The sequence below is a fragment of the Lagopus leucura genome, unplaced genomic scaffold, assembly GCF_019238085.1.
Source record: "Lagopus leucura isolate 7727_CA_CO unplaced genomic scaffold, USGS_WTPT01 Super-Scaffold_810, whole genome shotgun sequence".
Classification (NCBI taxonomy): Eukaryota; Metazoa; Chordata; class Aves; order Galliformes; family Phasianidae; genus Lagopus; species Lagopus leucura.
In genome coordinates, this window is record NW_024962261.1 from 11165093 (window position 1) to 11185608 (window position 20516).

Genomic DNA, 20516 nt, shown 5'->3' on the forward strand with positions numbered 1-20516 from the left:
ATTGAGAACTAATTTTATAGTAGTTCCTTAAGTCTACGTGAGCTATAATGTAAATAGCCTTAAAACTCAAAGTACTTCAAATTGACCAGACAGAATTTTAATCCAGCAAAGCAATTTATAACCATGCTCAAATAAAGGAAAGTACACAAAATAATCAATTTACAGTAATGGAGACCAAAGCAAAAAGAGAGATTGTGAACAACAGATGAATATTCACATGAAAAGCTACTCCTCTTTCATTTAAAAGAAGCCAACCAATATTTCTAAATAACTTTTTCATAGCGATATACATTTTGCAATTAAATTTTCAAGTAAGTTTACATGGGAATAAGATCCCAAATTAGGTAGGGCATCACAATGCCCAGTAAGGCACGATTTATTTGCTGGTATTCACTGACGGAACATTATATTCTATAAATTCACACTAAAAATGTAATTGCTAGTGATATGAAGATTTATGCAATTGTATAAGGATTTCAAGTATGCAAAGACTGAAAGCTGTAGAGGAGTTTTATGCCAGGTGGTAAATTTCTGATGATTCAAAGATCAAAATCTGGTAATGCATGTGTCGTTGCACATTTTGTGAGCATTATTCTTGTCTCATTACATGGCCACTTCAATGGAGTCTTCTATTCACCCCATATCCTTGTGTTCCACCTTGCCCAGTGGATATCAGCTCTGTATGAAAATATTTCATGTGATTTCCACTCAAGTTCAGGCACATTAAAAGATAGGGATGTACATAAAAAATTCCCTCATCAAGCCAGGCCATGGTGAGCACTGGAGGTGTTCCCAACCTTGGGCTCTATTACACATGCTTCCTATTGCAAACTGGAATTTTACAATCGTTATGATTTACACAGTTATTTGAAAGTAACATGTGAAGTCAGCTTCTGTTGGAAGTGCCTCTTGAAAAGCAGAGTGCTCAGTGCTGAAACAGAAGCAGCTGGATTATCTTTGCACCACTAAAGGGTGTCATCTGGACTGATCAGCATGAGGAAATTTGCACCTGTCATGCGTACTTCATTCTGACATCGAGAAAAATGGTTCCAGTTAGTGAAGGCTTCCATGAGTGATACTAAACGAAACAAAACATAATAAAGATTATCAGTTGTAAAACCTGTTCTTATTCTTCTCCAAGACCACAGCACATATCATATTCATAAAACCAGACACTTAAGCAACTCCTTTTTATTCCTGTAAATAGAGAAAGCATGAGGTAGTTCTTTCTGCCACTTGGCCAACCATCCTTGGAAATGGCTATTACACACTGGGAGAAGAGACTTCTCAAAGCACTATAGAGACAGGAGTTTGGAGAGAAAAGAGTTTCTAAAGTCATGGGGGTCACTGGTTTGTTGGCTCATAGCCTGTATCTGATAGTTGTTTTTGAAAACTTCCTTCTGTCAATATTCACTTTTTGTTCTGGTTTTGCTGCAGCATTGTTGGAAAGCGGTGCTATGTAATCTATGGCCAAGACATTAAAACAGACATTGTTTTGTATGTCAGGACAGCGGGCCTCATCTGTGTCAAAGATTGACTAAGATAAATGTCAGGAAGGAAAGAAGGGTACAGAAATTTTCACCTTTCGATAATTAAAAGGTTTTGTTCTTAAGAAGCAGGCAAAATTCCAGCAATCTTCTCTTTCTCTTACCACTGATATGCACTGTCTCTTTCTCTGCATGTGGATGGCTTAACCAGGAACCATAAGGTTCTGGTTCTGGTTCATAAAGTGCTGCCATGATCCCACAGCCAGAAAATTGGGAAAGATTAAAGTTACCTTTAGTATGTTCAAGAAGGCCATTTTTTGCACTTGCTAAACAAACAAATAAACAAGCAAACAAAGAAGATACATTATCAAAATATTATTCAAATATTTTCTTAAAGAGAATGAATGTTGGAGGGATGCCTGGAACTGGCTGCAGTAACTTGCTCTTTTACAGCCTCTCCTATTTTTTCTTTTTCCTGAGGATATCCCTGCAAGGTTAGATGGACTTTTTTTCCTTCCTAAAGTAGGACTCACTTGCAACTGAGGAGCATCAAGCAGGGGGTAGTGTCTTAAGTCCTGCAGGTCATCAGAGTCCAAATTGAAGCAGTGCTGCTATGGCAGTGTGAGCCACTTCTCCGCCATGATCTCGCCACATTGCTTTTTCTCTTGAGCTGCTCTGCTAGCCACTACAGCTTCCCTTGGATTTGGTGTTGAATCAGGTCCCCAGCCAGGTGACACACAGTATTTAGTTATATATTATCTATTTACATGTGCAGATCACTCTAAAGCAGACTTCCATTTCTTAGCCCCCAGCTAACTCTTAATTTTAGAACAATTTTCTCCTTCCATTAAAAGGAAAATTGAAAGCAAAGACTTTCACTCTCTGAGCTCTATCTTGTTCATCACAAAGTTGACATCTGTTCCATGAGATGTGGTGGGAAAAGGCTCACTTAAACATTGTCATGTAAGCCAGATTTTCATTTCCATTACTGCTGCAAACCATTACCATTTTTTCACTTTGTGGAATGCCCTTTCCATTTATTTTTAACAGAATTTTTCCCATACACAGTAAAGCAACATATGTAAAATGTTCGGGCCTGTCTCCTAGCCCTTTCTACTTATTTCCTCTTCTTTCCGCTGGATTCCTATAGGGTACTTTGCTGCTTTTTCTAATCTTTTCAGAATTTGTTTTCCTTTTTCTTTTGGACAGATAATTTCTCTACCAGGTGCTGGGGACCAGATTTTAATGTCCAGTATACAGTATATATGCAATATACAAACTGATGAGGCCTTAATAAGAAGTTTTCTATCCTCTTTCCTCTCTTCTGTCCCAAAATCCAGATCTTGGAAAATCAGAGACTCAGTCCGGTGAAGAGAAAGGAAGCAAAGGAGGGGCAAGTGGTCATGCCTGAGTATAATTTGGTTTCATTTCCATTCCTAAGAGTGGTCATGTTGTAAAGGAGCAAAAATATTGTGGATGGAATCAGGTCTGAGCAAACATGCTTCTAATTGTGCTTGGGTGGGCTTTCACCCTTATCTAATGTAGAAAAATGAATCTCTGGAATGAAAAAGGGAGATTTGTAAAAGAGATTTGTCAAAGATTAGTCAAGAACAGGAAGCTGGCAGAGCAACAGCAACTTTTTCGGACCTGATAGCAGTTGATCACTTGTAGTTTGAGACTTCACTGTCCTTTACTGCAGATTTGTGACAGTGCCACACGATTTGATACTGGGAGATGTTAAAAGAAGCACTGGAAGGCTCCTCAGTTTTGACAGCAGGAATTCCAGAGAACTTCGAATAATTAATATTCTTAATATATTAATAACTTAATATAGTATATTAATAACTTAAATGAAGGAATAACTTCTTATGATGCATTATACTGGCTACATTCCTTTCCTACTTTCTGAAAAATAGTTGTGTTCTGTTTGTTTCATACTTGCAAGCAGGGGTTTATCTGGTTTCTACAGGTGAACTTTATTTTCATTAGTGACGAGGGTGATGAATCTTGCAGCTGAGTATGGGAAGTCATGTAAGAGTGTGTGACTACAATAAGAGTTGAGTCAACAAGAAGATGGAGATTTCTGTTTTTCTAAATTCTATAGCTGCTAAAGAACACTTTGCCCTTCTTTACCTAATCATTTAGAAATAGAGAGCAATAAATAGTCCAAATATTGCTCTAACCATCAGGAAAGCCAACCCCATGGGTTTTGCTGAATGTTACAAATCAAAGCTTTTGCAGAGACATTTCATTCTTCTTAAAGCACATGGAGTACAGGCTGGGATTTGACTGGAGCAGCCTCTGCTGTGAATACATTTACAAAAGTTTGCTGTGCCCAAGCAGGGGCACGAACACCACCTGCAGGTCCTGGTTCTTCTGTCAAGGAAACTGAAAATTCCCTCAGCACCCCAGGACAGACACAGGAGGCAATACACATCACCGTCTCTGGTGACAGAGCCTACCTGCTCCACCTTTACAGGTTTGACAATGCTGAAGTGAGCTGCTCTAGGAAAACTACAGGCTGCTAAATCCCTAGGCTACAGCTGCTTCCAGGCAGCCATTGCCCAGGGGCTGCTGAGTTGGACTGAGATATCAGAGGTCTTGTATGTGAGCCTGGCCTCAGCTCCTTCAGATTTGTGCCTTGGGAAACGTTACTAATACTTGCTCTGAGGCAACGCTTCAGCTCTGATCTGTTGCCTTTGCTTCTCCAGGTTTGCAACAGTGGTCACTGTTATGCCCCATATACAAAGAAGTATAATAAAAGACTGCAATCCATATGAGAAAGGAGAAGAAATAGAGCATATAGGCAGTTTGATTCCCCACAAGACCTTGGTCTGACAAAGTTTCTTCTTCATACTTCTTAAAATTGACCCAACATCCTTGTTTTTCCTCATTCTCCTTTGCTTCTTTCCAGATTGGCTTGGCTCTAAAGACTGAAAATCAGGGGCAATAAAAGTAGGAGGGAGATATATAGGGAAAGGAAGAAAACTACCTTGTCCTATAATGGATCAGAGTATTTCACTGGCTTTTTATTTTTATTGGTTTGTTGGTTTTTTTTTTTGTTGTTGTTGTTGTTGTTTTTTAATTTGGTAATAGCAACCTCTGGTGGTTCATAGGAACTTTCACAGTTCATAGTGAATATGTTTGCTATAGAAGTGCTTGCGTCAGAAACACCACTATCTATTCCCAGATGAAAATTGTACTTTATTGTGAGCCAGCTTTCCAAGATTGGGAAATGATCCCACTCTTCTCTTACACCCAAATTTACTGTAAATTACTCTCCTCTTCCCCAAACAACACCTAGTATTTCCTTTTTTGTGTTGGTGATATGCTTCAGATCATGTCTTATTCAGGATACAGAAAAAGCAAGGGACTGCAATTGAAAGTGATCTCACATCTGGCCTCTGCTTTGAAGGCTCTGCCAACCAGCTAGTGAAGGCAGGTGCAGGAATTATTGTTATTCCAGTTTTACAGATAAGAGAAGCAGGCACGGAGAGATTGGTTCCCAATCTGAGTAGCATATACAAGGAATGCAGATGAGAAAGGTGGCAATCCGTACTTAAAAAAGTATGGAGAAGATAAAATGTATGCAACAGATGCCTCTGTTCTGGTTTTGTTATCAAAGTTTACAGCTCAGAAATGAGAAACCTGATTACAACAAGAAGGGTATAAGCAGAAACATCCTAAACATTTCCTGCTGTATTCAGCCTTTTTAAATATTAGATGCACATGCTTCAGGCCTTGTGTGTCTGCTGTAATATTATGTTTAAAAATGGAAAAGAAAGAAAGATTAAAAAAAAAAAAGGAGCTTATTTGCAGTTCTTTCAGCGAGACTGCAGTGCGTGAGCTCTCCCTAGTGGGATCACAGATGCCTGCACTGAAAGAGTTGGGACTGGTTGCACTGATTCCCCTTCAACTTTTCCCCGCTACCCACATCTACTGGCCAAGTATTCACAAGAGTTCTGTTCTACAAATGAATTTAGTTGCAACGAGGATCAAAGATTCAATGAAGAATCTTAATTCTGAGAGATGCACAAATCTTATTTCATGTGACCCTCCTGATGAATTTAGAATCCTTGAAAAGATTTTTTTCCCCTGCCTGCAAGAAAGATGAAATGATGAAAGCAGCTTCAAATGAGAGAATTTCAGTTTCTCAGTGTTATTCAGTTTTAAAGATAATTTTTTGTTTTACATCATTGCTTGCTAAGCAGAGTTCTCCCTTCTGCCCCAGAATACTCATGTACAGTAAATGATAGTACTAATAATATGCAGATCTCTTTCTCAGCACTCTAATCCTGGATTTTAAAAAGTCAATGATCAGAACAGACTGTGATTTTGATGAGGGGTTTGTCACATAAAATTTTAAAGTACAGAAGCATCAGCTAATCCCTGTTAAAAATCTTGCCAGTTTTCAGATAGAATTGTGATTTCCTCATGCATGCATTTTTGAGGCGGGGGAGGGGGAAACAGTGAACTGCCAAATGAAAATAGGCAAGTGAAAATTGCTATTACCAAATTTAAATTAGAAATAAGAAATACATATTAAACATTTCAGATTAGTTCACTGACTGAGCTAATTCTGAAAAGAACATGTCCACCATCTCCTAATGTTGTTCATGCAAGGTGGGTTGCTGTTCAAGAGATAGGCCTTAGCCCACGGTCTGTGTAGTTGGACAGTGCAATAGTAACTGCACAGAATTTTCTGGCCTTTGGTCTAACCAGATGAGTTAATGGTCTCTCTGGCTTTAAAACTATGAATACACATTGCAAAAGTTCAAAGAATTGATTGAGAGTTATTTGTGACACAGATGTGCTGAAATTTTGCCCCAGTCACCTTCTCAAAATGAAAAAGATGTTGATTTTAGTAACGGTTTCTGAGCAACCTTTCGTTCATGTTCATCATAATTAGGTTAAGCTGTTTTTGGGTTGTTGTTTTTTGTTTTTTTTTTTTGAGATAAAGTCTGGACTGTCTGAGGTTACATTTTTGAAACTCTGAAGACAGCTGACTTCTACAGAATTCTGTGATTAACTACAGAAGGCACATGATTTCTATAGACTAGTGTAATCACGTCTTGCCCTCAGTAGTTTAAGGTAACAAACACATGCTAGGTGTATCTATCTGTTCCTTAAGTAACTATCCCTTTACATTAAAGTAATTCTGCTATTTCATAAAGTTCATTGAAGAAAAAATTCTGAGATCAACGCACACACACAAGTTGCAAATAATTTTGGCTTTTATCTTTTCAAATATGTCTTTTTAGAATGTCAAAGTCTAAAACAATCCAGTGAAAACAGGGATCCCATCAAGGTCTTTATGTAAAGGAAAATAAAAGTGCTTTGGAGGAAAGTCATTCGGAGTGATGGTTTTACATTAAATTCTTCTGAAGTGTCACTGTGGAATAGGGAGGCATCTGTACAAAGTTTTTTTGAAAATGAAAGAATACATACCACATACATCCAGTGCCTAAGATGACTTTGCATTCATCTCAGCACCTTATCAAATGTTATCTTTGTAGGTGTCCTATCTGTGGATGATTTAGAAAAAAGAGGCTTAACTTCATATCCTATAGGAACAGTCACTTCTTAGCCTTAATAAATATTGAAAGAATTTCTCTTTCACATCTCTGTAGTGGTCTGGCTTAAGTATTCCACTTACATAATGCAGCACAGAGTGTAATAATGAGAAACTGTATTCTGAAATCCTTCAGGGGCTGTGTGAGTTTCAGTGTGCATCTCTGGGACCAGGGTGGGAACATATCAAAATATCAACCTCAAGCCAAAATGTTGTACCATAGCATTTCTTGGAGAAAAAGTTTGGCAGAAATTGAGAACAAAGAGGAAAAATGCACAGCAGTGACAGCATTCATTTTCACTATATAATTCATATTAATATTCTTGTTCTAAAACTTCTCTTTGACAGCCTATGCCTTCTGACAGACTAGGTAATACTATACCATAAGAACACATGGAGCAGACAGAGCAACATGAGCAGGCTTCTCTGTTTCCAACCCTGAATTGTTGTTAGCTAAAATCGTCACTCAACCCTCACATGCTCTTCTATAACCTCATGTTCAATCCTTCTTCCACAGATAAGACTGATGGTTAACACCTGCAAGAGATCAGATTTTTTCATGTTTTTCCAGAGGTCTGAAAGCTGAAGAGTGGAGGGAAAGCAATAAAACACATTTAGCTGGCATCATATTTTTTATATTTATGCTGCATATGACAATGGAGACTGTAAATAGGGCATTAAAAGCATTACTATTGAAAATGTGAGAGTATATCAGTATATCAACACAGAAGTGGAAGACTCTTCTTTGAGAAAGAACCAACTCATATCTTCACTTTGAAGGGAATTATAGCTCAACCAGTATCTTTATTGTTTGATTCTGTTTCAACAGTTGTATGGACAAGGGCCTAATGGTGGTGGTGACTGCTGGCAGCCCCTCTCACTGCCAGCTGCATGCTGGCAGAAAGGCTACAGCAGTTTGCACACACTGCTATTACCTACCTGCTCTTGCTCCCAGTTGATTTCTGCAATCCTACTCCAGGAAAGCTCTGTCTTTGAATCCACAGTCAAGATTTGACCTAAAGGACATTGAAGTTAATATAAGCCTTCCTTTGACATCATAAATAGTGTTTTTTAATGAGCCAGACAGTAGCTAATCCAGGTCATGATTTTCCTTCACAGGGAAAACCGCCCAGTCTAGGGTCATACTTCAAGACTTAATTAGGTTTGTCCCAGCTATCTGTGACTGCTTGGCTTTCACACAAATATGCACCTTGCATTCAAAATACCAGACTAATCTTGTGTTGTTACAGCTCTACTTCCAAACGGATTAACTATTGTTGTTCTCTGTAATATAGAAGGAAGAGCTTTTCCCCTTCTTCAGTTCACATGCATACCGTATCATCACTTTCCTGAAAGACACAGAATTTGTTACATATTTCATCTGTATCTGCACCTGCTTTGCATAGTCACCCTCTCAGGAGAACAACCACACTGGTTCTGAAGTGGAAGATGAGACCTCAGGGTACTTTTTCATTGCCATACATAACTTCTTCCATGATCAGTGCAACATTCATTGACTGTCATCTGTGATTACATGCTGGAGACAAAGGGCACTAGGTCCACCTCTGCCAGGCCAGCACCTACCAAACACTACAGGAGCCATCCCACCAAACTCTGTAGAAAAAGGACATCGTGCTGGGAAAAACATTTAGAACCACTCAACTAAGAAATGTAAATTGTTGTCTATATTCTCATTCAGTGCTTTCTCATCAGGCAAGGAGACACAACTGATTACAATACCTTACACTACCTTGTGTTCAGTGCATACAATAACTGTGTTTGTACCTCTGCTCCTACAATTACCTCTTTCATCTCCTCCTTAACATAGAAATCAAAGAGTGGAGTAAAACACCGTCCCCTCCATGCTCTTATACTGATGCCATTGAAGTATATCCGTGCAGAGAGTTTGAATGTGTGCAGTGGTGACAGAACGACTGTATTAGAACAAAGTAGAAAATAATCTATACCTTGGGTTGATGGGCTCCTGGTCTGGGAAGAAGGAATCGCCTGCATATTTGAAGAAACAGTAGCATATGTGAAAGTAATTTTTCAGCTGAAGAATTTTGGCAGGAAGTAGGAAATCATTTCTGATGTATCACATAGTGGAAAAGAACAGTTCAGATCCTGGACCAGGACCATCCAGTCCAGAGGAAGGGGTGAGACAACCATTCCTGCCTATGTGTGCATGTACAGTCTGTATGTGCATCAATGCACGTATGTAAACAGACTTTCATTGGGAAGGATAGAAAAATGCCTGGCTTTTCATTGTGGTTTCTGCATGCGTTATCTTTCACAGGAGGTAAGAATGACAGGATATGCCTGTGTTGAAATGTAATTGCAAAAAAGAAAACTGCCTGAAAAAAGTGGAACTAGTTTTCATGATACATGAATAAAAGTGTCACTAAAGAATTCCATCCCAAGTGATAGAAAAAGAGGATATTATAAAATAGAAAGAGATCTTTGGTATGACTCTGCTTTCCTTCTTTTCAGTCCTTCCTTTTCTTTATTCATCACCTTAGGTTTGATTTTTCACCATATGTGTCCTTCCTAAACAAATAATAAGGGAAAGACAAGCATTCTCTTCTTTCTTCCTCCCTATTCATTAAATAATAACAATAATTAAAAATAAACAAAAAAAAAGAAAAAAAAAACTGATGTTCTGCTTTGATACCTTTCCAATTATTTACATGTAAAACTCAGGAAACTGTCAAAACTTCAGAAATACAAAGGTCTAATTAGCAATTGTATCAGAATATCTTTCCAGCAAGTGATTTATTTTCTTTATTGAGAAGAAGAAATAATATAAAGCAGGAGAAACCATTAATAGATAGGGGACGGTAGTGCTGGGAAGTCCCAGCCCTGCCGAAATTGGCAGGACCAGAATTACAGCCAGGTAATGGCTTCTTATTTTAGACCAGTATATTCTACTCCTCTACAAATCTTCTAAAAATAATAAAATATTTTGATTCGCTTTTCAGTGAGTGGGAGAGTAACACCTGTTACCAAGTGTCCCCAGCACATTATTTTTGGCAACTAATGTCTGATTCTGAACTGTTCAAATTGCCTCTGCTTCTGTTGTTTGCATTAGTTAATCTAAGATGCAAGAACAAAGAAGGGATGACAGAGAGTACTCGGTATGTTTCTAAAAGCATCTTCTGCTGCAATATCCTCTCCTGCATGCTGAGGTAGGTAGAGCTGAGGGCTTGAATCTCTGTATAACTTAGAGAGTTTTCTTTATACCAGTTTGGCTGCAAGAAGGAATATTCCTTTTCCTCCTGTCTAAACTTGACATACTGTACATATTGGTGACTACTTTTATTTACTGCAAGACCTGTTCATTCTGGTAGAGCACTTGTGTTAATACTACTTGTACACTTTGCTTGGGCTATAGCAGTAGAACTCTATCAAAGGAAAGAAAATACTTTAAAATCATTTGAGTTCCAGTGTGTCAGGACTCTGTGCACATGCATTACACCCCAAAGGTCTGCCTGCTTGATCTCAAGGTAGTGTGTACAGCCTTGAAAAGGGCTGTTGAGGAAAGCTGTGAGAAATCTCCACAAGAAATCTCCAAGAGACTGCTTCTTTGGAGCTCTTTGCCTGAGCTGTGTTGCAGCCATACATGTGCCTGATGATGCTGTGTACTGTATAGTTCCCAACCCAATGACTTGCCTTCGTGGACTGACCATGGACCTACCCAATCCTTACAGGCTTGTACTCTTTTTCTGTATACCTTCCATAAGCACATGACTGGCTCACAACTCTTCCTATTCACATGAGCAACCTCATACCTGGATTTGGTGGAACCCGACCCTTTTGTACCTTTGATTAGGGTGAATTCAGCAAACACACTTCACATCAAGGCACGCAACACTGTGAGCACAAGACTGCTCTCACATTTCTGTATTATATAACCCTTAATCTTATGTTAAAAGAACTGGAATGTTTATCTCCCGGAGTTAATTCCCTGCTGCTGGGAGAGGCTGGGAGTCTCTACCTATCCTGTCAGTGCTTGCTTTCTTCGTCTCCCCTGGAGCCTGGCTGATCTATTCCATGCTCCCTAGGTGGTCCCTCCTTCTCTCCTCTAGGACAGCAGCACATTTAGCCTCCCCATTCACAGTCAATTCAAGGCTATTTTCCAGTAAGGCAACTTTCCCTGAGGTTCACTGGAAACTCCTATTGCTATGTCAGCTGCACAGTAAATATCACGGTGTCTTTTGTCAGGGCAATATTTTTAAAAGAAACCAATATCTGCATTGCATCTGTGCAAGAAAAATTTACTCATTTTTTCTGCACCACAGTTTGCACGATCTTCATTTGCCACATCCAGGGCTGAGTCCAAAACCATTAGAACTATTGCTTAGTGCAGCTTCTTGAACAGGCCTGCACTGAAAGCAAGATGTGGGAAAAAAAAATTAAAAAAAAAAAATCAGAGAATCACAGAATGGCCTGGGTTGAAAAGGAGCACAATCATCATCTAGTTTCAACCCCCCTGCTATGTGCAGGGTCACCAACCACCAGAGCAGGCTGCCCAGAGCCACATCCAGCCTGGCCTTGAATGCCTCTAAGGATGGGGCATCCACAACCTCCTCGGGCAACCTGTTCCAGTGTGTCACCACCCTCTGTGGAAAAAAACTCCTCCTAACATCTAACCTAACCTCCCCATTTGTCTGCAGATGTTAAAAGGCTGATTGGCCTCCTCCCACAGGAGGCCACACTTGTGACTGCCATGTGTCTGGGGGGCCACCATGGCAGCTGCTGCTCATGTTGTAATGGATACGTGTGGGAATACAAGAAAGCTGTTCAGAGCAGCAGCTGTGGAGCAAGATAAACAGCATGAGAACCAAGGACACCTCTAGAAGAAGAAAGGACGTCTCACAGCTCTGATTGGATGAACGGTTAAAAGTCTTTGGTAGAATGCTCTGTTGACATGTAAAGGTGGATGGGAAAGTTGTAGGGGTGGATGCAAAAGCTAGAAAACTTGTGAAGGTATGTAAGTGATGTGAGAACTTGTAATAAACGATTTGGATCATTCACATCTGAGTCTGTGTATCAGACACTGCAGATATGTGCAGGAGCAGACTGGCAGCAGTCTGTCCCTGGAACAGCTGGACAGAGTAGAGGCAATGCAGAAGAACTGCTTTCCACACCTACTAGATTTAAAATTAATGATAATAAATGTAATATTCAAGGAGTCATCTGTTCTGCCCATTCCATCCCATCTGGCCCATTTTTGGGGGACTTTGTTTTTAATTGTTTGGGTTGGTTTTTTGGTTGGTTTTTTTTTTTTTCCTCTACTTCTTAAAATACCAAAGCAATTGTGAACTTCAGGCAGAATGACAATTTTGTCTTAACAAATTAGAAACTAGTAAGATAATGTGGGGGTAGTTACCTTTAAATCATTCTTTCTCAGATAGTCCAGTCCCCAGCAAGGGAAAGAAGGGAGAGCTGCACAGCTGTCATAGAGAAACAGATTGAGAAAAGGTATTCTTCTCAGCTACAGTGCTGCAATGTAGGTTATACTTGGCTCTGCTGATTTGTGGTGTTCACTTGCCCTGTTGGGAGAACAAATGTCAATTTGAATCATATGCTTGTCAAAGGGGTGATGTCTAGTCTAGCTTCTCAAAGAAAGTACACAAGTTAAGAAAAACAGCAGCAATGAGCTCTAAATCTTTCAGACTCAGCTGTTGAAGATGCTAGTCAGCTCCTGTGAATCAGTAGTAGATCAGTTCTGTAGGACATGATGGTCTTTGCTGGCTAAATGAATGAACCATCCTGTTAAAAGAGATCACACATCCTCTGTAAAAAGGGATAAATGGTCAAGGCAACAGCATCTGCTGGTATATTAAATCCCATTTAAGCACATTAAGTACCTCTCTACTTGTCATTGCCATCTAAGTGCTCTCTAGCTGTATTTTCATTTCAATTCTGTGAAATCAGGATGAACTATCAGTCTGATTTTATAAATCAGATGAAGTGGCAGTATGTATCTTGATTGTTCTTCTGCACAGGTATCCTCAGCACAGCAAGTTACACTTTGGTTTCTAGAGATAAATGGGTCTAATATATCCAGCTTGCTAACTCCAATTGGCTCTTCTTGTTTTTCATTCAGCTAAATATATTTTTTTTTAATAGGGAAATGACTTTAAGTCTTTGGAAAAAAAAGATATTTTTTTCAAAGTTTTTGTATTCCTCTGTCCCAGAAGATTCTTGGACCAATGTTCATCTCACTGCAATTAAATAGAAGTTAAAGACATTGATCGCCCAAGGATTATAATTACATCATCTATCGTATTTTCATTTTAACATTCCTGGTGTCTGTCCTGCAGTGGCCGAATCTCTGTCTGCCTTGATTGGCAAGTCACTGAGTTGCTCTGTTTAACTAAAGAAAAAAAGAAAAAAAAGGAAAGAGCTATTAACAATGATTGAAATTTTGACTGCAGTTTGTGTCACCAAGGTGTCTACTTCCATACAAGAAAGTCTTTACAAGTTTGCATTGCCACAGACTTTCACCAGTTAGAAGCCAGCTGCTCCCATGGCTGATACAGACTGTGATGAGGAGGTGACTTGCCTTGCCTTCTCCAAACACTGAACTGTATTCAGTAGTCCTTGTTTTCAATTGCATCTTGTCTCCTGCATTAGCTCATTTTTGCCTGCCAGTGCAGTGATAGTATACTCTCTCCTCATATTGTATGTTTTTTTTCTTTCTAGAACAATTACAAAGGTGAACAAGGTTTGGTTTAGAGGAGGCATTTTACCCTTTACTAACACTAGATCCCATTACTCTGTCATGTCACAGTGGCTCTGAAAATCAGGACAATCAATATTAAAAACGTACACTTTTTAGATTAAGCAGCTTGTGAAGTAACTTGCATATCTCATGCTCGTACAGCACTTCAGAAACAGAAATCTAGATTTTAATAGACTCAAAGGGGAAAAAGTGATGGGCTTTTACAAATGAGTTAAGAATATCTTATGAAATCTGCACAATCATCAAAGGAAAATTGAGCAATTTAAACTGTTCTTTCTATATTTGCTGTCAATCTATGTACAGAAATTGTTCTTCCTGTAGTGGGCACAATCTAACTAGGAGCAGTTCTTTCCACAAAGAAACATCTATCTGTAGAGAGTATTTCTACAGTACTGTATGGACCGCTAAGACCATGATAATTTTTCTTTCTGAGTGGAGGAAAGCTTGCTTTGCAGATCATTTCACTAAATCACACTCTAACTCCAAGGTGGCTTTGTTAATGTTTTTGAAGACAGACTTTCTATTTGGTTTGCGCTTCTCCCTGAGCCAGGAAAATGAAGAGGGAAAGAATTCCAGCTGTTTGGAACTGGACCTGAATTACACATTATAAGCAACTCACTAAGCCCACGTGCAACTCCAGCCGTTGTTAAAGTCACTAACCAGAACATACATTTGTGTTGTTTGCACTGCAAATAGAGTCAAATTGAATACTATTTGTGATATTCATCTACATAATTACATACGTATTTATGTATTATTTAAACGAACAAGTCCCTAGAATGAAGGTATCTCATATTTCTAATGTAAAAGCTGTAACAATTTCAGTTACAGCAGAAAATATGAAAGGTTTTGATTTTCTTTGTTTGAAAGATATTCATTTTTTAATACCCTCTGATGATCACAGAATCACAGAATGGCCAGGGTTGGAAGGGACCTCAAGGATCATGAATCTCTAACCCCCTTTCCACATGCAGGACCACCAACCTCTCCATTTAATACTACACCAGGCTGCTCAGGGCCCCATCCAACCTGGCCTTGAACACCTCTAGGGACAGGGCATCCACAACCTCTCTGGGCAGCTGTTCCAGCACCTCACCACTCTCTCTGTAGAGAACTTCCCCCTGACATCCAACCTAAATCTCCTCTCCCACAACTTAAAACCATTTCCCCTTGTCCTGCTGTTATCTACCCTTTCTAAGAGTTGATTCCCCTCCTGTCTGTAGGCTCCCTTTAGGTATTGAAAGGCTGCAATGAGGTCACCCCGCAGCCTTCTTTTCTCCAGGCTGAACAAGCCCAGCTCCCTCAGTCTGTCTTCATAGCGGAGGTGCTCCAGTTCTCTGATCATCTTTGTGGCCCTCCTCTGGACCCTCTCCAACAGCTCTCTGTCTTTCTTGTACTGAGGGCTCCACACTTGGACACAGTACTCCAGATGGGGCTCACAGGAGCAGAGCAGAGGGGGATAATCACCTCCCTGTCCCTGCTGGCCACCCGTCTTCTGATGGAGCCCAGGATACCATTTGCTTTCTGAGCCGCAAGAGCACACTGCCGGCTCATGTTAAGTTTTTCATCCATCAATACCCCCGGCCTTTCTCCACGGGGCTGCTCTCAAGGACTGCTCCCAGGGACTGCTCCTTCCAGTCTGTATGGATGCCTGGGATTCTTCCGGCCCAAGTGCAAAACTTTGCATTTTGCTGTGTTGAACCTCATCAGGTTTGCCCAGCTTTCTAGCCTTCAAGGTTCCTCTGAATGGCATCCCTTCCTTCAGCCATGTTGACCACACCAACTCAGGTTGGTGTCGTCAGCAAACTTGCTGAGGGTTCACTTGATTCCATTTTCATTAACACATGTAGCTTCTTGAAGATGATTTTCTAAACTTTTGCTGATTCCTGTTCGTCTACATTTTGTGGAAGTTTTATCTGCAGATTCCTCTTCACTCAGTGCAGCCCAGGCAAGGCAAAGATTGGACACCCACAGTCTAGAGCATTACCAGCTTGAGTTCCTGTGGTTGACAAGAGGGTCAGCTCTTCCCCTCACTGATGACAATATGCTCCCGTCCTCAATCTCACATCAGCACTGGGGAGTCCATGGTTACGCATTGCTACATTATTATCATGTTTAGATAGCATTTTTTTTCTTCATATGCCCCCTCCTTAACATATTGATCCACATCTCAGCAGCACTGAGATGTAAAAGGAAGCGCTAAGCTGAAAAAAAAAAAAAACATGCTGTTTTAGCTGGGGTTACTGCTGTGCAGCCTTATTAAACATTATTCTGGTAAAGAGGTTAGTGGATCTCAGCACGCTACAGATGGAGCAGCTGGAGGAAGAAACACTTTCATCTGCTTTCATTGTCAGAGAAAACAAAGAGCAGCCCTCCTCTTGTTGACTTACTTCGTTTCCACTGTTTCAATGACAAAGCCAAAAGAAAGGCAGTCTTAACCAGCATTCCTCAAAGAGTCATGCAGTATTCTCTTAGTTTGACCTACAGTGTCTATACCACGACAGTTGAACAACTCAGCAAAGGAAATGGCTTGTAAGAACAGTTAGGTTTTTAAAGGAATTTTCCAAGATTGCCCAGTGGTTGTCTCTGACCTGCTTCTAACAACAAAGTGGCATTCACTTTCAGACATGCAAAATTTATGCTGTGAAACCTTTCAAGCTCAGTATTCCATGAGATGTGCCAGCAAAGGCATTCAATTAGGTATTTTTGTAATGTGAATGAATTCATTGTTGAAAATTTCCTGTAACACTTTAATCTTTCTAAGAGAAAACCTGATAGTCACACATGCAATAGATTGAGATCTTTAATTTCTTGGATAAACTACATTAATCTGAATTTTATTTATAAGCTACAGAACAGGGATGATTCGTTCTTTTTCTTTTGCTTCTATCCCAAGACATAAGTCCTCTAAACTCCAGCAACTAGTGTAATAGCAGAAGGCTCAATTCAGTAAGTATGTACAGCTTAAACTCCTAACAAAACAAAATTTAAAATCCATTGTCTGGCTTCCATATTTTTTTTGCTTATGCAGATTAACAGTATGGGGCAAGATTAGGGGTAGCAATATGGAGTAGCTTCCTAGCAGCTGCAATGCCCCGTGAAACACCTCCAGGCCACCAGCCTTCAGGTAATCCTTGATCCTCCATCATCAAAGCCTACTTCTGGTGTAGGTTTTTCACCTTTCCTGCCAGGACAGCAGATCATAGTGCAGGTCTAGTTCTGATAAGATTGTCAGGTGAGACAGCTAAGCTGACCTGACAGCTGGCTCTGGAGGTAGGCAAAAGCCTATGGAGTGCCATGTGTCTCCTTAAGCCCTTCATCACTTCTTTTGGTCTCTTAGTGACCCATATCAGGTCGTGAGCATGGCCAGCATCTCAGTCCCTTTTGGAGGAAGTAGGCTTTCTGCTGGAACCAAACCTTTCCATCCCCAAGGGCCAAGTGTGAGAGCCCATGAAGAGGATGTCACAGCAGTGTGCATCTGCTACACCTCAAAAATCTGAGTGCTAACACACGAGAGTCCACTTGGCAATGAGTTTTGCTTTAACATATGACATAAAAGTAATGATAACTGCATGTCCAGTCTCACGAACTGGTCTGTCTTTTATTTAGATAATCATTGGCAAGTTTTTTGGTTAGGCAGCTCATGTGAACTAGTCTCACATTTTCTTCTTTTAATAAGATCTCATTTTAAAAAATGAGAAAATTTTAAAAGATCTCATTTTTCAGTGAGGGAAGAAAACAAGAGCAATCAGATACGAAGTTATGGCCATGGCTGTTCCCTACCTGTTATAGTTGAGATGCATCTTAGAAATTCAAGGGGAGCAGTGCTAATGCAGGATAAACTAGTACAAAACAAAGCCCTGTTCTGCATTTTAGTTTGCAATATTTTTTCCATGCTAAAACACCAGCCCTGTGGCTTGATAAAATAAATTCACAAAAAAAAGACATATTTGGCAGATTTCATATATCTGGAAGGAACAAGTACAAATTATAATGTTCTAGACACGCACTGCACTGCACTGTACATCAGAAGGATCCAGGACTTGGGAATTGTCCAAACTGCTGCAACTGGTGAGTAGGAGTGGCACTGACAGTGTTCTGCAAACAAAACTGAACTTGTGCTTTCCTGTAAGGAGAGGGAGTTAGAGAGGCAGAGCGGAGCCACCTGAACCGTTAAGAGGATCTGCAAAGTGAATAAAACATTCTTAAGAAGCAGTAGAGTGATAGGCTTTTGCAAGGTAAACAAGAAAACCTTAAACAGCAACTGTGCCTGTGAATTCGTCTTTTCCCAAATAAACTTAGTAATGCATAGTTTTCAGGGTAACAAACAGAAATAATTTTACTTAGCCTTTGACCCATGCAATATACAAATAGATGACTTATCTGACAGATATATAACCTGGAAGGTTCGTGTGGTATGTTAAATTGAAAGGCCAAAAAAGAGAAACTCGTATTCAGTTACACTTCAGGAATTCAAGCATCCACAGATCATAACTTCAGCATGAATGTAGTTAAGAGAAGCACAAACTTTTGTGAGATTCCTTCTTATTATGCAATCAATATGAAGTGCATGCATCACTATAAATGAAGTGATATGTCTGTTTAGAGACATCTGGCAACTTAACAATTTCTTTGTAACTCTTAACTAGGAAATCACTCTCCTCTCCACTCCAGTCGAATCCACTCTCTTCCCTCCCGTGTCCTCTCTCCTCTTCTCTCTCCTCTCCTTGCATTATTTTACTTTCTGCTAAAGTAAGGATAAATACTTTGAGGTTTTTTATAAATCCTTAGCCTGGCTCGGATTTCAAAATACCATTTTTTCTGATTATGCCTCTTGTAGATGTATCATAGTTGAGAGAAATGGCAAGTTAACAGGTCTTCCATAAAAGCTAAGTCACATGGCCTAACCCCAGAGCTTTAACTATCCCCTGTTCAGTGACAGGATTCCACTTACTGTTGACTCTCAACTCACTTATTCCACCGCAATCATCATAATAATCTCTTGGAACATTTGGTTAGATTCAGTCAAGCACCTGCTGGAATTTGCTAAAGGCTGAAACAGAGCACACCAAATATTCACTTAATTTGATGCATACAGAGGCTGAAAATATTAAGTCAAAGGAAATGTATTGGCAGGGTGAAGGACACTGGGACTTGCTTTCAGCTAGTAAAAAACCATCAGTGGTGTCTGAATAGCCACTACCTATAGAGAAAGATCACCTGCAGCTTAGTAAAACCTGTGGTTAAGATTTTTTGCCCCTGGGATCCCCTTCTGAGGATCACATGGGGAGCTCCCAGAATTCTTAAGATTAAGATTCAGCAGAAACTTGCAGTGCAAAAGAGGTCTGGGGTTTTGAAATATAACCAAAACAGGATGCTATGAGTTTCACTTTAAGTCATTTTGTTTGCTTATTTTAAAAATGAAAAACTGTTTTCCATTTGCAAACTTTTTACTCTGTATAGTTGTATAGGTTGAAAGCAATTTCTCTGACTCTTTGTGATAATCTTTTCATTTTCCTTCAAAGGACTGGTTGAAGTCCACAGTTTTAAACCACCAGCTGAAAAGGTAAAAATGTGCAGCAAGGTCAGAATAGTTTCTTCAACTTTCAATCTCATTTATCTACTTATTTCCTTTTTTTTCCAGGTAAGGCAAGTAGAAAAGTCCAAGGCACTCTGTGACTGCAGTTAGTGATAGAAGGGAAAAACAAAAATTAGAAATTGCATATATAACTTCAGTGTTCAAAATGTGTTACCCTTTTGGAACAGGCAGGAGGAAAGAATTCAACTGGTAGATTTTCATGAAATAAATGATTACAGTTTTTAAGTGGCGTTTACTAATCTTGGTTCTCACTTTGATGCCTTGTATCAAAATTTGGCTGCAGTTGATACACCCATGGCATAGCTGCTGCATAATTGCTCTCCTGGTTAGTAAATACAAAAGACTGTTATTTATTAGTCTGGAAATACCCCAATATGAAGAGCAGCAGTTCTAAGGCGGTGAAAACATCACCTGATGCTAACTGTCCTTGCTTATATTTATATAACGACAGGTATGTTTATACAAAATTTCTGCTCTCTTGAGCAGAGCTGAGCTCCAAAGAATGGATGAAAACAAAGTGGTTTTATTCCACTTACAGGGAAGTTTTCAGGCTCAGCTCAGACCAGTATCTGAGTAACTGTCAGACTACACAGGCAGGCTCTGTAGACACACTCATGCACAGAATGTCTGTTCAAAAAAAAACAAAACAAAACAAACAAACAAACAAACAACAACCACAAAGCTAGCTTATTTGTATCTTGATATAAAGTATTGATCGCTTGGGGAAGCAAATATCTTAAGGATTGGTTGTGGTGGAAGAAGTCCCTGCAACAGGGACTTGCAACCTACATTGTTGAATAACAGCTTTTAAATTATTCTTGGCACAGCAGGAAATGCCCTGAGAGAAATTCTTCAGGACAGTCAGAAATTCTCAACCAGAGATCTCCTGCACCACTCAGTCAAATGTTCTGTGAGGGTGGCTAGGAGCTCAGCCACTCACCTATATTTTCAAATCAGTCCATTTTTATAAACCAGTTCATTATTTCATCTATGAAAATATCTAGAAATGGAGTTTCTGGACCACCCAGGGAACTAACTATGAAAGTGAACCAGGTGTGTACACAGGTGTTGCCCTTAAACATAAGAATACTACAATTACAAGTAAATGAT

General features: G+C 39.6%; 1 long non-coding RNA gene across 1 annotated transcript in view; it reads right to left on the minus strand.

Annotated features, from left to right (window-relative positions):
• Positions 1-262: 262 nt before the first annotated feature.
• Positions 263-20516, minus strand: part of LOC122177148 — a 28701-nt gene continuing 8447 nt past the window's right edge. The window contains exons 2-4 of the long non-coding RNA XR_006177964.1: positions 12449-12611; positions 7999-8075; positions 263-1078 (exon numbers count right to left, since the gene is read on the minus strand). This is a non-coding gene — a long non-coding RNA (uncharacterized LOC122177148). The remainder of the gene's footprint in view (positions 1079-7998; positions 8076-12448; positions 12612-20516) is intronic.